The sequence below is a fragment of the Taudactylus pleione genome, unplaced genomic scaffold (assembly GCF_031769625.1).
Source record: "Taudactylus pleione unplaced genomic scaffold, aTauple2 ptg000282l, whole genome shotgun sequence".
In the NCBI taxonomy this organism is placed as follows: Eukaryota; Metazoa; Chordata; class Amphibia; order Anura; family Myobatrachidae; genus Taudactylus; species Taudactylus pleione.
In genome coordinates this window covers 13,377,659-13,393,829 of record NW_028284684.1, presented here as the reverse complement: position 1 = coordinate 13,393,829, position 16,171 = coordinate 13,377,659, and the positions used below count along the sequence as shown (strand labels likewise).

The window sequence follows — 16,171 nt, the reverse complement described above, 5'->3', positions numbered from 1 at the left end:
CTCCCCGTCGGGGAATTGAACCCCGGTCTCCCGTGTGACAGGCGGGGATACTCACCACTATACTAACGAGGATCGGCTGTGTGCTGTGATTTCTGGTCCAGTCCAGAAAAGTGATGTTCAACTAAGAGTTGTTATAATTTCCTTGGGTAATGAAAATGATTGAAATCATTTATACATCAATTTGTTAGTGTACTCTTTCACCATATATCAGATCCATGTCGATTCTTCTGCATCATGAGCTAGGTCAAATGCTTATAGAAATTGCCCCAGCTATCATTTTCTTACTCTACCCATGTCCGATAATCCCTGGACTGAGATGTTCTAGGATTTTACTGTTGATTTGCCAGTGTTTATAGGTATTTCTATGAATTGATTTATTGTTGACCATTTCTGATGCTTGATTGTATATTTAGTAATTCAAGATCCTTTAAAAAGCTCAAATGAATTTAGCAAAACCCATTACCCCTTATCAACTTTTTTCTAATTAGAATTTGCTTAGAAATCCTTGAATGGCTAAAAGACTATTATGCTAGAGACCAATGGTAGCTCTGCATGAGGAATATTAAACTCCAAATCTCTTCTGCTAAATTATGCCCAAATTATGTGAATGCTATAAAAATTGATAATTTATTCTATTATTCAGCTACTGTTTCCAACTTAATTAAAAAAAATATATATATGTATATATTCACTCTTCTTTTAAGGCACCAATAAATATCTATGCATTTTCTGGATATTCTATACCATACAATTTTAATACATGGGAATCCTGAATATAAAGTCCAATAAATGCTGGATTTGCCATGTTGTACATGTTCTAAGCAATATCTTTTAGATTATAGCTGATATAGGGCCTGATTCAGAGCCGCTTGCTGCTAGTGAGTGCTTGCTCAGAACAAGGGCGTTTTTTTATGTTTTGTATTTGTTTTTTTCTTTCATCAGGCCGCTCGCTAAGCTGTGGGTGACCTCCCACAGCTTTTGCGAGTGGCCTGGAGCCCATCGCGATTATCGTGACCATCAGGCTTGCGAGGAGACCCTGTGGAAGGGTCTGAGCTCTCACAAGCCCGAGTAAACTTCCTTCTCTAATAGAACAGGAAGTCCACTACTGACATCACTAGTGATGTCAGTAGGGCCACCCACAAACACCAGGCGTTCCTAAGGGAATGCCTGCATTTGTGCAGCCACCCCCCCCTCCCCGCATACAAAACGCGGTGAGTTATCAATCAACATTGACAGCCGCTCCGTCTTGTAGCTAGACCCATATCGATGGAGCAGCCGTCGCTGGACGGATCTTGCGCATGCACACGCCGGAGGCGGCGCATGGGTAGTGGGGGACCGTCGAACCTCTTACGAGTGTTGTGCGCTTGCGAGTGTGTCTGAATCATGCCCATAGTCCTTAGGAAAATTTTTGGGTGCTTGCCAAAGACATGTAAATGAAGTGCTTGTTAAAAAATAAAATCCATTCTACTAACCATTGCAAAATGGAATTTGGGTCTTGAGGACCCACCTCATGGAGTTGGGCTTAGACAGCACAAGAAAATTGCTTGAGAAGTTACTTGACCTATACTGTTCTTGAGAATGGGGCCCAACAATGTGGTCTTTCAATGCTAGAAATGTCAAAATAATTCTGAATGTTGTAGTTTGATGTCCTAGAAAATGTGTGCAGTTTTCATTCCAAAAAGTGGCATACACCAATATGCCAACCTCCTTGCCTATATTTTATTTCTACATATAAAAATGTAAGTATGTATAAACCTTCCCAAAATACCAAACCATTCTGATTTATTCCATAGCCACCTAACGCCAACAAATGGTAATAGAAGTATATCATTACAGTTGGTACATTTTGTTTTCTCTATCTGATATTCCATTTGTATGGATCTATGAGGGTTTCCTTTAAGTACACATCTCAATATATTATAGTTTGGGTTGTTATTTATGCATGCCATAACATTTGTATTATTATTTTTCCACTGTGTCTGAAATGGAATATTGGAGAAATAAAAGTTATAGCCTCCCCGTCGGGGAATTGAACCCCGGTCTCCCGCGTGACAGGCGGGGATACTCACCACTATACTAACGAGGATCGGCTGTGTGCTGTGATTTCTGGTCCAGTCCAGAAAAGTGATGTTCAACTAAGAGTTGTTATAATTTCCTTGGGTAATGAAAATGATTGAAATCATTTATACATCAATTTGTTAGTGTACTCTTTCACCATATATCAGATCCATGTCGATTCTTCTGCATCATGAGCTAGGTCAAATGCTTATAGAAATTGCCCCAGCTATCATTTTCTTACTCTACCCATGTCCGATAATCCCTGGACTGAGATGTTCTAGGATTTTACTGTTGATTTGCCAGTGTTTATAGGTATTTCTATGAATTGATTTATGGTTGACCATTTCTGATGCTTGATTGTATATTTAGTAATTCAAGATCCTTTAAAAAGCTCAAATGAATTTAGCAAAACCCATTACCCCTTATCAACTTTTTTCTAATTAGAATTTGCTTAGAAATCCTTGAATGGCTAAAAGACTATTATGCTAGAGACCAATGGTAGCTCTGCATGAGGAATATTAAACTCCAAATCTCTTCTGCTAAATTATGCCCAAATTATGTGAATGCTATAAAAATTGATAATTTATTCTATTATTCAGCTACTGTTTCCAACTTAATTAAAAAAAATATATATATGTATATATTCACTCTTCTTTTAAGGCACCAACAAATATCTATGCATTTTCTGGATATTCTATACCATACAATTTTAATACATGGGAATCCTGAATATAAAGTCCAATAAATGCTGGATTTGCCATGTTGTACATGTTCTAAGCAATATCTTTTAGATTATAGCTGATATAGGGCCTGATTCCGAGCCGCTTGCTGCTAGTGAGTGCTTGCTCAGAACAAGGGCGGTTTTTTATGTTTTGTATTTGTTTTTTTCTTTCATCAGGCCACTCGCTAAGCTGTGGGTGACCTCCCACAGCTTTTGCGAGTGGCCTGGAGCCCATCGCGATTATCGTGACCATCAGGCTTGTGAGGAGACCCTGTGGAAGGGTCTGAGCTCTCACAAGCCCGAGTAAACTTCCTGCTCTAATAGAACAGGAAGTCCACTACTGACATCACTAGTGATGTCAGTAGGGCCACCCACAAACACCAGGCGTTCCTAAGGGAATGCCTGCATTTGTGCAGCCACCCCCCCCTCCCCGCATACAAAACGCGGTGAGTTATCAATCAACATTGACAGCCGCTCCGTTTTTTAGCTAGACCCATATCGATGGAGCAGCCGTCGCTGGACGGATCTTGCGCATGCACACGCCGGAGGCGGCGCATGGGTAGTGGGGGACCGTCGAACCACTTACGAGTGTTGTGCGCTTGCGAGTGTGTCTGAATCAGGCCCATAGTCCTTAGGAAAATTTTTGGGTGCTTGCCAAAGACATGTAAATGAAGTGCTTGTTAAAAAATAAAATCCATTCTACTAACCATTGCAAAATGGAATTTGGGTCTTGAGGACCCACCTCATGGAGTAGGGCTTAGACAGCACAAGAAAATTGCTTGAGAAGTTACTTGACCTATACTGTTCTTGAGAATGGGGCCCAACAATGTGGTCTTTCAATGCTAGAAATGTCAAAATAATTCTGAATGTTGTAGTTTGATGTCCTAGAAAATGTGTGCAGTTTTCATTCCAAAAAGTGGCATACACCAATATGCCAACCTCCTTGCCTATATTTTATTTCTACATATAAAAATGTAAGTATGTATAAACCTTCCCAAAATACCAAACCATTCTGATTTATTCCATAGCCACCTAACGCCAACAAATGGTAATAGAAGTATATCATTACATTCGGTACATATTGTTTTCTCTATCTGCTATTCCATTTGTATGGATCTATGAGGGTTTCCTTTAAGTACACATCTCAATATATTATAGTTTGGGTTGTTATTTATGCATGCCATAACATTTGTATTATTATTTTTCCACTGTGTCTGAAATGGAATATTGGAGAAATAAAAGTTATAGCCTCCCCGTCGGGGAATTGAACCCCGGTCTCCCGCGTGACAGGCGGGGATACTCACCACTATACTAACGAGGATCGGCTGTGTGCTGTGATTTCTGGTCCAGTCCAGAAAAGTGATGTTCAACTAAGAGTTGTTATAATTTCCTTGGGTAATGAAAATGATTGAAATCATTTATACATCAATTTGTTAGTGTACTCTTTCACCATATATCAGATCCATGTCGATTCTTCTGCATCATGAGCTAGGTCAAATGCTTATAGAAATTGCCCCAGCTATCATTTTCTTACTCTACCCATGTCCGATAATCCCTGGACTGAGATGTTCTAGGATTTTACTGTTGATTTGCCAGTGTTTATAGGTATTTCTATGAATTGATTTATGGTTGACCATTTCTGATGCTTGATTGTATATTTAGTAATTCAAGATCCTTTAAAAAGCTCAAATGAATTTAGCAAAACCCATTACCCCTTATCAACTTTTTTCTAATTAGAATTTGCTTAGAAATCCTTGAATGGCTAAAAGACTATTATGCTAGAGACCAATGGTAGCTCTGCATGAGGAATATTAAACTCCAAATCTCTTCTGCTAAATTATGCCCAAATTATGTGAATGCTATAAAAATTGATAATTTATTCTATTATTCAGCTACTGTTTCCAACTTAATTAAAAAAAATATATATATGTATATATTCACTCTTCTTTTAAGGCACCAATAAATATCTATGCATTTTCTGGATATTCTATACCATACAATTTTAATACATGGGAATCCTGAATATAGACCCATATCGATGGAGCAGCCATCGCTGGACAGATCTTGCGCATGCACACGCCGGAGGCGGCGCATGGGTAGTGGGGGACCGTCGAACCACTTACGAGTGTTGTGCACTTGCGAGTGTGTCTGAATCATGCCCATAGTCCTTAGGAAAATTTTTGGGTGCTTGCCAAAGACATGTAAATGAAGTGCTTGTTAAAAAATTAAATCCATTCTACTAACCATTGCAAAATGGAATTTGGGTCTTGAGGACCCACCTCATGGAGTTGGGCTTAGACAGCACAAGAAAATTGCTTGAGAAGTTACTTGACCTATACTGTTCTTGAGAATGGGGCCCAACAATGTGGTCTTTCAATGCTAGAAATGTCAAAATAATTCTGAATGTTGTAGTTTGATGTCCTAGAAAATGTGTGCAGTTTTCATTCCAAAAAGTGGCATACACCAATATGCCAACCTCCTTGCCTATATTTTATTTCTACATATAAAAATACCAAACCATTCTGATTTATTCCATAGCCACCTAACGCCAACAAATGGTAATAGAAGTATATCATTACAGTTGGTACATTTTGTTTTCTCTATCTGCTATTCCATTTGTATGGATCTATGAGGGTTTCCTTTAAGTACACATCTCAATATATTATAGTTTGGGTTGTTATTTATGCATGCCATAACATTTGTATTATTATTTTTCCACTGTGTCTGAAATGGAATTTTGGAGAAATAAAAGTTATAGCCTCCCCGTCGGGGAATTGAACCCCGGTCTCCCGCGTGACAGGCGGGGATACTCACCACTATACTAACGAGGATCGGCTGTGTGCTGTGATTTCTGGTCCAGTCCAGAAAAGTGATGTTCAACTAAGAGTTGTTATAATTTCCTTGGGTAATGAAAATGATTGAAATCATTTATACATCAATTTGTTAGTGTACTCTTTCACCATATATCAGATCCATGTCGATTCTTCTGCATCATGAGCTAGGTCAAATGCTTATAGAAATTGCCCCAGCTATCATTTTCTTACTCTACCCATGTCCGATAATCCCTGGACTGAGATGTTCTAGGATTTTACTGTTGATTTGCCAGTGTTTATAGGTATTTCTATGAATTGATTTATGGTTGACCATTTCTGATGCTTGATTGTATATTTAGTAATTCAAGATCCTTTAAAAAGCTCAAATGAATTTAGCAAAACCCATTACCCCTTATCAACTTTTTTCTAATTAGAATTTGCTTAGAAATCCTTGAATGGCTAAAAGACTATTATGCTAGAGACCAATGGTAGCTCTGCATGAGGAATATTAAACTCCAAATCTCTTCTGCTAAATTATGCCCAAATTATGTGAATGCTATAAAAATTGATAATTTATTCTATTATTCAGCTACTGTTTCCAACTTAATTAAAAAAAATATATATATGTATATATTCACTCTTCTTTTAAGGCACCAATAAATATCTATGCATTTTCTGGATATTCTATACCATACAATTTTAATACATGGGAATCCTGAATATAAAGTCCAATAAATGCTGGATTTGCCATGTTGTACATGTTCTAAGCAATATCTTTTAGATTATAGCTGATATAGGGCCTAATTCAGAGCCGCTTGCTGCTAGTGAGTGCTTGCTCAGAACAAGGGCGGTTTTTTATGTTTTGTATTTGTTTTTTTCTTTCATCAGGCCGCTCGCTAAGCTGTGGGTGACCTCCCACAGCTTTTGCGAGTGGCCTGGAGCCCATCGCGATTATCGTGACCATCAGGCTTGCGAGGAGACCCTGTGGAAGGGTCTGAGCTCTCACAAGCCCGAGTAAACTTCCTGCTCTAATAGAACAGGAAGTCCACTACTGACATCACTAGTGATGTCAGTAGGGCCACCCACAAACACCAGGCGTTCCTAAGGGAATGCCTGCATTTGTGCAGCCACCCCCCCTCCCCGCATACAAAACGCGGTGAGTTATCAATCAACATTGACAGCCGCTCCGTCTTGTAGCTAGACCCATATCGATGGAGCAGCCGTCGCTGGACGGATCTTGCGCATGCACACGCCGGAGGCGGCGCATGGGTAGTGGGGGACCGTCGAACCACTTACGAGTGTTGTGCGCTTGCGAGTGTGTCTGAATCATGCCCATAGTCCTTAGGAAAATTTTTGGGTGCTTGCCAAAGACATGTAAATGAAGTGCTTGTTAAAAAATCAAATCCGTTCTACTAACCATTGCAAAATGGAATTTGGGTCTTGAGGACCCACCTCAAGGAGTTGGGCTTAGACAGCACAAGAAAATTGCTTGAGAAGTTACTTGACCTATACTGTTCTTGAGAATGGGGCCCAACAATGTGGTCTTTCAATGCTAGAAATGTCAAAATAATTCTGAATGTTGTAGTTTGATGTCCTAGAAAATGTGTGCAGTTTTCATTCCAAAAAGTGGCATACACCAATATGCCAACCTCCTTGCCTATATTTTATTTCTACATATAAAAATACCAAACCATTCTGATTTATTCCATAGCCACCTAACGCCAACAAATGGTAATAGAAGTATATCATTACAGTTGGTACATTTTGTTTTCTCTATCTGCTATTCCATTTGTATGGATCTATGAGGGTTTCCTTTAAGTACACATCTCAATATATTATAGTTTGGGTTGTTATTTATGCATGCCATAACATTTGTATTATTATTTTTCCACTGTGTCTGAAATGGAATATTGGAGAAATAAAAGTTATAGCCTCCCCGTCGGGGAATTGAACCCCGGTCTCCCGCGTGACAGGCGGGGATACTCACCACTATACTAACGAGGATCGGCTGTGTGCTGTGATTTCTGGTCCAGTCCAGAAAAGTGATGTTCAACTAAGAGTTGTTATAATTTCCTTGGGTAATGAAAATGATTGAAATCATTTATACATCAATTTGTTAGTGTACTCTTTCACCATATATCAGATCCATGTCGATTCTTCTGCATCATGAGCTAGGTCAAATGCTTATAGAAATTGCCCCAGCTATCATTTTCTTACTCTACCCATGTCCGATAATCCCTGGACTGAGATGTTCTAGGATTTTACTGTTGATTTGCCAGTGTTTATAGGTATTTCTATGAATTGATTTATGGTTGACCATTTCTGATGCTTGATTGTATATTTAGTAATTCAAGATCCTTTAAAAAGCTCAAATGAATTTAGCAAAACCCATTACCCCTTATCAACTTTTTTCTAATTAGAATTTGCTTAGAAATCCTTGAATGGCTAAAAGACTATTATGCTAGAGACCAATGGTAGCTCTGCATGAGGAATATTAAACTCCAAATCTCTTCTGCTAAATTATGCCCAAATTATGTGAATGCTATAAAAATTGATAATTTATTCTATTATTCAGCTACTGTTTCCAACTTAATTAAAAAAAATATATATATGTATATATTCACTCTTCTTTTAAGGCACCAATAAATATCTATGCATTTTCTGGATATTCTATACCATACAATTTTAATACATGGGAATCCTGATTATAAAGTCCAATAAATGCTGGATTTGCCATGTTGTACATGTTCTAAGCAATATCTTTTAGATTATAGCTGATATAGGGCCTGATTCAGAGCCGCTTGCTGCTAGTGAGTGCTTGCTCAGAACAAGGGCGGTTTTTTATGTTTTGTATTTGTTTTTTTCTTTCATCAGGCCGCTCGCTAAGCTGTGGGTGACCTCCCACAGCTTTTGCGAGTGGCCTGGAGCCCATCGCAATTATCGTGACCATCAGGCTTGCGAGGAGACCCTGTGGAAGGGTCTGAGCTCTCACAAGCCCGAGTAAACTTCCTGCTCTAATAGAACAGGAAGTCCACTACTGACATCACTAGTGATGTCAGTAGGGCCACCCACAAACACCAGGCGTTCCTAAGGGAATGCCTGCATTTGTGCAGCCACCGCCCCCTCCCCGCATACAAAACGCGGTGAGTTATCAATCAACATTGACAGCCGCTCCGTCTTGTAGCTAGACCCATATCGATGGAGCAGCTGTCGCTGGACGGATCTTGCGCATGCACACGCCGGAGGCGGCGCATGGGTAGTGGGGGACCGTCGAACCACTTACGAGTGTTGTGCGCTTGCGAGTGTGTCTAAATCATGCCCATAGTCCTTAGGAAAATTTTTGGGTGCTTGCCAAAGACATGTAAATGAAGTGCTTTTTAAAAAATAAAATCCATTCTACTAACCATTGCAAAAAGGTATTTGGGTCTTGAGGACCCACCTCATGGAGTTGGGCTTAGACAGCACAAGAAAATTGCTTGAGAAGTTACTTGACCTATACTGTTCTTGAAAATGGGGCCCAACAATGTGGTCTTTCAATGCTAGAAATGTCAAAATAATTCTGAATGTTGTAGTTTGATGTCCTAGAAAATGTGTGCAGTTTTCATTCCAAAAAGTGGCATACACCAATATGCCAACCTCCTTGCCTATATTTTATTTCTACATATAAAAATGTAAGTATGTATAAACCTTCCCAAAATACCAAACCATTCTGATTTATTCCATAGCCACCTAACGCCAACAAATGGTAATAGAAGTATATCATTACAGTTGGTACATTTTGTTTTCTCTATCTGCTATTCCATTTGTATGGATCTATGAGGGTTTCCTTTAAGTACACATCTCAATATATTATAGTTTGGGTTGTTATTTATGCATGCCATAACATTTGTATTATTATTTTTCCACTGTGTCTGAAATGGAATATTGGAGAAATAAAAGTTATAGCCTCCCCGTCGGGGAATTGAACCCCGGTCTCCCGCGTGACAGGCGGGGATACTCACCACTATACTAACGAGGATTGGCTGTGTGCTGTGATTTCTGGTCCAGTCCAGAAAAGTGATGTTCAACTAAGAGTTGTTATAATTTCCTTGGGTAATGAAAATGATTGAAATCATTTATACATCAATTTGTTAGTGTACTCTTTCACCATATATCAGATCCATGTCGATTCTTCTGCATCATGAGCTAGGTCAAATGCTTATAGAAATTGCCCCAGCTATCATTTTCTTACTCTACCCATGTCCGATAATCCCTGGACTGAGATGTTCTAGGATTTTACTGTTGATTTGCCAGTGTTTATAGGTATTTCTATGAATTGATTTATGGTTGACCATTTCTGATGCTTGATTGTATATTTAGTAATTCAAGATCCTTTAAAAAGCTCAAATGAATTTAGCAAAACCCATTACCCCTTATCAACTTTTTTCTAATTAGAATTTGCTTAGAAATCCTTGAATGGCTAAAAGACTATTATGCTAGAGACCAATGGTAGCTCTGCATGAGGAATATTAAACTCCAAATCTCTTCTGCTAAATTATGCCCAAATTATGTGAATGCTATAGAAATTGATAATTTATTCTATTATTCAGCTACTGTTTCCAACTTAATTAAAAAAAATATATATATGTATATATTCACTCTTCTTTTAAGGCACCAATAAATATCTATGCATTTTCTGGATATTCTATACCATACAATTTTAATACATGGGAATCCTGAATATAAAGTCCAATAAATGCTGGATTTGCCATGTTGTACATGTTCTAAGCAATATCTTTTAGATTATAGCTGATATAGGGCCTGATTCAGAGCCGCTTGCTGCTAGTGAGTGCTTGCTCAGAACAAGGGCGGTTTTTTATGTTTTGTATTTGTTTTTTTCTTTCATCAGGCCGCTCGCTAAGCTGTGGGTGACCTCCCACAGCTTTTGCGAGTGGCCTGGAGCCCATCGCAATTATCGTGACTATCAGGCTTGCGAGGAGACCCTGTGGAAGGGTCTGAGCTCTCACAAGCCCGAGTAAACTTCCTGCTCTAATAGAACAGGAAGTCCACTACTGACATCACTAGTGATGTCAGTAGGGCCACCCACAAACACCAGGCGTTCCTAAGGGAATGCCTGCATTTGTGCAGCCACCGCCCCCTCCCCGCATACAAAACGCAGTGAGTTATCAATCAACATTGACAGCCGCTCCGTCTTGTAGCTAGACCCATATCGATGGAGCAGCTGTCGCTGGACGGATCTTGCGCATGCACACGCCGGAGGCGGCGCATGGGTAGTGGGGGACCGTCGAACCACTTACGAGTGTTGTGCGCTTGCGAGTGTGTCTAAATCATGCCCATAGTCCTTAGGAAAATTTTTGGGTGCTTGCCAAAGACATGTAAATGAAGTGCTTGTTAAAAAATAAAATCCATTCTACTAACCATTGCAAAAAGGTATTTGGGTCTTGAGGACCCACCTCATGGAGTTGGGCTTAGACAGCACAAGAAAATTGCTTGAGAAGTTACTTGACCTATACTGTTCTTGAAAATGGGGCCCAACAATGTGGTCTTTCAATGCTAGAAATGTCAAAATAATTCTGAATGTTGTAGTTTGATGTCCTAGAAAATGTGTGCAGTTTTCATTCCAAAAAGTGGCATACACCAATATGCCAACCTCCTTGCCTATATTTTATTTCTACATATAAAAATGTAAGTATGTATAAACCTTCCCAAAATACCAAACCATTCTGATTTATTCCATAGCCACCTAACGCCAACAAATGGTAATAGAAGTATATCATTACAGTTGGTACATTTTGTTTTCTCTATCTGCTATTCCATTTGTATGGATCTATGAGGGTTTCCTTTAAGTACACATCTCAATATATTATAGTTTGGGTTGTTATTTATGCATGCCATAACATTTGTATTATTATTTTTCCACTGTGTCTGAAATGGAATATTGGAGAAATAAAAGTTATAGCCTCCCCGTCGGGGAATTGAACCCCGGTCTCCCGCGTGACAGGCGGGGATACTCACCACTATACTAACGAGGATTGGCTGTGTGCTGTGATTTCTGGTCCAGTCCAGAAAAGTGATGTTCAACTAAGAGTTGTTATAATTTCCTTGGGTAATGAAAATGATTGAAATCATTTATACATCAATTTGTTAGTGTACTCTTTCACCATATATCAGATCCATGTCGATTCTTCTGCATCATGAGCTAGGTCAAATGCTTATAGAAATTGCCCCAGCTATCATTTTCTTACTCTACCCATGTCCGATAATCCCTGGACTGAGATGTTCTAGGATTTTACTGTTGATTTGCCAGTGTTTATAGGTATTTCTATGAATTGATTTATGGTTGACCATTTCTGATGCTTGATTGTATATTTAGTAATTCAAGATCCTTTAAAAAGCTCAAATGAATTTAGCAAAACCCATTACCCCTTATCAACTTTTTTCTAATTAGAATTTGCTTAGAAATCCTTGAATGGCTAAAAGACTATTATGCTAGAGACCAATGGTAGCTCTGCATGAGGAATATTAAACTCCAAATCTCTTCTGCTAAATTATGCCCAAATTATGTGAATGCTATAGAAATTGATAATTTATTCTATTATTCAGCTACTGTTTCCAACTTAATTAAAAAAAATATATATATGTATATATTCACTCTTCTTTTAAGGCACCAATAAATATCTATGCATTTTCTGGATATTCTATACCATACAATTTTAATACATGGGAATCCTGAATATAAAGTCCAATAAAAGCTGGATTTGCCATGTTGTACATGTTCTAAGCAATATCTTTTAGATTATAGCTGATATAGGGCCTGATTCAGAGCCGCTTGCTGCTAGTGAGTGCTTGCTCAGAACAAGGGCGGTTTTTTATGTTTTGTATTTGTTTTTTTCTTTCATCAGGCCGCTCGCTAAGCTGTGGGTGACCTCCCACAGCTTTTGCGAGTGGCCTGGAGCCCATCGCAATTATCGTGACCATCAGGCTTGCGAGGAGACCCTGTGGAAGGGTCTGAGCTCTCACAAGCCCGAGTAAACTTCCTGCTCTAATAGAACAGGAAGTCCACTACTGACATCACTAGTGATGTCAGTAGGGCCACCCACAAACACCAGGCGTTCCTAAGGGAATGCCTGCATTTGTGCAGCCACCGCCCCCTCCCCGCATACAAAACGCGGTGAGTTATCAATCAACATTGACAGCCGCTCCGTCTTGTAGCTAGACCCATATCGATGGAGCAGCCATCGCTGGACAGATCTTGCGCATGCACACACCGGAGGCGGCGCATGGGTAGTGGGGGACCGTCGAACCACTTACGAGTGTTGTACACTTGCGAGTGTGTCTGAATCATGCCCATAGTCCTTAGGAAAATTTTTGGGTGCTTGCCAAAGACATGTAAATGAAGTGCTTGTTAAAAAATTAAATCCATTCTACTAACCATTGCAAAATGGAATTTGGGTCTTGAGGACCCACCTCATGGAGTTGGGCTTAGACAGCACAAGAAAATTGCTTGAGAAGTTACTTGACCTATACTGTTCTTGAGAATGGGGCCCAACAATGTGGTCTTTCAATGCTAGAAATGTCAAAATAATTCTGAATGTTGTAGTTTGATGTCCTAGAAAATGTGTGCAGTTTTCATTCCAAAAAGTGGCATACACCAATATGCCAACCTCCTTGCCTATATTTTATTTCTACATATAAAAATACCAAACCATTCTGATTTATTCCATAGCCACCTAACGCCAACAAATGGTAATAGAAGTATATCATTACAGTTGGTACATTTTGTTTTCTCTATCTGCTATTCCATTTGTATGGATCTATGAGGGTTTCCTTTAAGTACACATCTCAATATATTATAGTTTGGGTTGTTATTTATGCATGCCATAACATTTGTATTATTATTTTTCCACTGTGTCTGAAATGGAATTTTGGAGAAATAAAAGTTATAGCCTCCCCGTCGGGGAATTGAACCCCGGTCTCCCGCGTGACAGGCGGGGATACTCACCACTATACTAACGAGGATCGGCTGTGTGCTGTGATTTCTGGTCCAGTCCAGAAAAGTGATGTTCAACTAAGAGTTGTTATAATTTCCTTGGGTAATGAAAATGATTGAAATCATTTATACATCAATTTGTTAGTGTACTCTTTCACCATATATCAGATCCATGTCGATTCTTCTGCATCATGAGCTAGGTCAAATGCTTATAGAAATTGCCCCAGCTATCATTTTCTTACTCTACCCATGTCCGATAATCCCTGGACTGAGATGTTCTAGGATTTTACTGTTGATTTGCCAGTGTTTATAGGTATTTCTATGAATTGATTTATGGTTGACCATTTCTGATGCTTGATTGTATATTTAGTAATTCAAGATCCTTTAAAAAGCTCAAATGAATTTAGCAAAACCCATTACCCCTTATCAACTTTTTTCTAATTAGAATTTGCTTAGAAATCCTTGAATGGCTAAAAGACTATTATGCTAGAGACCAATGGTAGCTCTGCATGAGGAATATTAAACTCCAAATCTCTTCTGCTAAATTATGCCCAAATTATGTGAATGCTATAAAAATTGATAATTTATTCTATTATTCAGCTACTGTTTCCAACTTAATTAAAAAAAATATATATATGTATATATTCACTCTTCTTTTAAGGCACCAATAAATATCTATGCATTTTCTGGATATTCTATACCATACAATTTTAATACATGGGAATCCTGAATATAAAGTCCAATAAATGCTGGATTTGCCATGTTGTACATGTTCTAAGCAATATCTTTTAGATTATAGCTGATATAGGGCCTGATTCAGAGCCGCTTGCTGCTAGTGAGTGCTTGCTCAGAACAAGGGCGGTTTTTTATGTTTTGTATTTGTTTTTTTCTTTCATCAGGCCGCTCGCTAAGCTGTGGGTGACCTCCCACAGCTTTTGCGAGTGGCCTGGAGCCCATTGCAATTATCGTGACCATCAGGCTTGCGAGGAGACCCTGTGGAAGGGTCTGAGCTCTCACAAGCCCGAGTAAACTTCCTGCTCTAATAGAACAGGAAGTCCACTACTGACATCACTAGTGATGTCAGTAGGGCCACCCACAAACACCAGGCGTTCCTAAGGGAATGCCTGCATTTGTGCAGCCACCGCCCCCTCCCCGCATACAAAACGTGGTGAGTTATCAATCAACATTGACAGCCGCTCCGTCTTGTAGCTAGACCCATATCGATGGAGCAGCTGTCGCTGGACGGATCTTGCGCATGCACACGCCGGAGGCGGCGCATGGGTAGTGGGGGACCGTCGAACCACTTACGAGTGTTGTGCGCTTGCGAGTGTGTCTAAATCATGCCCATAGTCCTTAGGAAAATTTTTGGGTGCTTGCCAAAGACATGTAAATGAAGTGCTTGTTAAAAAATAAAATCCATTCTACTAACCATTGCAAAAAGGTATTTGGGTCTTGAGGACCCACCTCATGGAGTTGGGCTTAGACAGCACAAGAAAATTGCTTGAGAAGTTACTTGACCTATACTGTTCTTGAAAATGGGGCCCAACAATGTGGTCTTTCAATGCTAGAAATGTCAAAATAATTCTGAATGTTGTAGTTTGATGTCCTAGAAAATGTGTGCAGTTTTCATTCCAAAAAGTGGCATACACCAATATGCCAACCTCCTTGCCTATATTTTATTTCTACATATAAAAATGTAAGTATGTATAAACCTTCCCAAAATACCAAACCATTCTGATTTATTCCATAGCCACCTAACGCCAACAAATGGTAATAGAAGTATATCATTACAGTTGGTACATTTTGTTTTCTCTATCTGCTATTCCATTTGTATGGATCTATGAGGGTTTCCTTTAAGTACACATCTCAATATATTATAGTTTGGGTTGTTATTTATGCATGCCATAACATTTGTATTATTATTTTTCCACTGTGTCTGAAATGGAATATTGGAGAAATAAAAGTTATAGCCTCCCCGTCGGGGAATTGAACCCCGGTCTCCCGCGTGACAGGCGGGGATACTCACCACTATACTAACGAGGATTGGCTGTGTGCTGTGATTTCTGGTCCAGTCCAGAAAAGTGATGTTCAACTAAGAGTTGTTATAATTTCCTTGGGTAATGAAAATGATTGAAGTCATTTATACATCAATTTGTTAGTGTACTCTTTCACCATATATCAGATCCATGTCGATTCTTCTGCATCATGAGCTAGGTCAAATGCTTATAGAAATTGCCCCAGCTATCATTTTCTTACTCTACCCATGTCCGATAATCCCTGGACTGAGATGTTCTAGGATTTTACTGTTGATTTGCCAGTGTTTATAGGTATTTCTATGAATTGATTTATGGTTGACCATTTCTGATGCTTGATTGTATATTTAGTAATTCAAGATCCTTTAAAAAGCTCAAATGAATTTAGCAAAACCCATTACCCCTTATCAACTTTTTTCTAATTAGAATTTGCTTAGAAATCCTTGAATGGCTAAAAGACTATTATGCTAGAGACCAATGGTAGCTCTGCATGAGGAATATTAAACTCCAAATCTCTTCTGCTAAATTATGCCCAAATTATGTGAATGCTATAGAA

General features: G+C 39.1%; 9 non-coding genes across 9 annotated transcripts; all 9 read right to left on the bottom strand.

The window, feature by feature from the left end:
• On the bottom strand, window positions 1-72 carry TRNAD-GUC (transfer RNA aspartic acid (anticodon GUC)). The gene has a single exon. It is a non-coding gene; the product is annotated as a tRNA-Asp (tRNA).
• A 1,942-nt stretch (window positions 73-2,014) lies between these two features.
• Window positions 2,015-2,086, bottom strand: TRNAD-GUC (transfer RNA aspartic acid (anticodon GUC)). Its single transcript has one exon. It is a non-coding gene; the product is annotated as a tRNA-Asp (tRNA).
• A 1,942-nt stretch (window positions 2,087-4,028) lies between these two features.
• On the bottom strand, window positions 4,029-4,100 carry TRNAD-GUC (transfer RNA aspartic acid (anticodon GUC)). The gene has a single exon. It is a non-coding gene; the product is annotated as a tRNA-Asp (tRNA).
• Window positions 4,101-5,538: 1,438 nt separating this feature from the next.
• On the bottom strand, window positions 5,539-5,610 carry TRNAD-GUC (transfer RNA aspartic acid (anticodon GUC)). Its single transcript has one exon. It is a non-coding gene; the product is annotated as a tRNA-Asp (tRNA).
• Window positions 5,611-7,524: 1,914 nt separating this feature from the next.
• On the bottom strand, window positions 7,525-7,596 carry TRNAD-GUC (transfer RNA aspartic acid (anticodon GUC)). The gene has a single exon. It is a non-coding gene; the product is annotated as a tRNA-Asp (tRNA).
• Window positions 7,597-9,538: 1,942 nt separating this feature from the next.
• TRNAD-GUC (transfer RNA aspartic acid (anticodon GUC)) lies at window positions 9,539-9,610 on the bottom strand. The gene has a single exon. It is a non-coding gene; the product is annotated as a tRNA-Asp (tRNA).
• Window positions 9,611-11,552: 1,942 nt separating this feature from the next.
• On the bottom strand, window positions 11,553-11,624 carry TRNAD-GUC (transfer RNA aspartic acid (anticodon GUC)). The gene has a single exon. It is a non-coding gene; the product is annotated as a tRNA-Asp (tRNA).
• A 1,915-nt stretch (window positions 11,625-13,539) lies between these two features.
• TRNAD-GUC (transfer RNA aspartic acid (anticodon GUC)) lies at window positions 13,540-13,611 on the bottom strand. Its single transcript has one exon. It is a non-coding gene; the product is annotated as a tRNA-Asp (tRNA).
• A 1,942-nt stretch (window positions 13,612-15,553) lies between these two features.
• TRNAD-GUC (transfer RNA aspartic acid (anticodon GUC)) lies at window positions 15,554-15,625 on the bottom strand. Its single transcript has one exon. It is a non-coding gene; the product is annotated as a tRNA-Asp (tRNA).
• Between the last annotated feature and the right edge of the window lie 546 nt (window positions 15,626-16,171).